At 50.4% G+C, this 865-nt stretch overlaps 1 protein-coding gene across 1 annotated transcript in view; it reads right to left on the minus strand.

Annotated features, from left to right (window-relative positions):
• GLOD5 (glyoxalase domain containing 5) overlaps positions 1-865 on the minus strand; it is a 19,478-nt gene that overhangs the window by 976 nt on the left and 17,637 nt on the right. The window lies entirely within an intron of this gene.

Here is an 865-nt window from a genome sequence, read left to right on the forward strand (position 1 = left end):
GTGGACTGATGTGAACCCATGTGGCCTGTGGCCTGAGAGGGACCTCCAGAGAGCCACTGGGCCCCTGTGCCACCTTCTTGTCCTGTTCTCCTTTCCCCAGATAGTAACAACGGTGACAACAACTACTGTCTTGTTGCTGACACAGACCAGTGTCCTATTCTGAGTGCCCCATGTAAAATCACTGAATAAACTTGTAAACAAAGTTGTCCAACTTGGGTCCCTATAGGGGAGGGGTTAAGACTAACCAGCCATGGCCCTGGGACTCCACGGGCCAGGGAGTTCCCTGGTCCACCCATTCTATGGATGAGGTAACCGAGACACACCAAGGGCAGAGGGCAAGGATGAGTAGGCTCTGCTCAGTCACTGGCCTACCCCAGAGGGATTTTATCATCCTCATCTTACCTGTCTGGGCCTCACTGTCCTCATATGCAAAATGGAAGATTTGAGGAGGAAAGGAGGCTATTTATTGAGCTCCTGCTCTGTGCCCGTCTGTGCCAAGCCCTTGTCAGTATCAGAGAGGACAAAGACCACTATCACTCAAGTGATGATTTCAGGACATCCACTCTGGAGCTGGCCCACCCTCATTTATGGGCCACTGACTGGCATGTGGCCTTGGGCAGTTACTGTCGCCTCTAGACTTCAGTTCCTCATCTGAAAAGATGGGGTACTAGCGGCCACTCCACAGGGTGATTAGAGTGACTCAATGAGACTTTATCCATTAAGTGATTTCAACTCATTTGATTCTGAAATCTCAATAAATGTTAAAGTGAAGTCGCTCAGTCGTGTCCGACTCTTTGCAACCCCATGGACTATAGCCTATCAGGCTCCTCAGTCCATGGGATTTTCCAGGCAAGAGTGCTGGAGT

The sequence above is a fragment of the Bison bison genome, unplaced genomic scaffold, assembly GCF_000754665.1.
Source record: "Bison bison bison isolate TAMUID 2011002044 unplaced genomic scaffold, Bison_UMD1.0 scf7180017864200, whole genome shotgun sequence".
Lineage (NCBI taxonomy): Eukaryota > Metazoa > Chordata > Mammalia > Artiodactyla > Bovidae > Bison > Bison bison.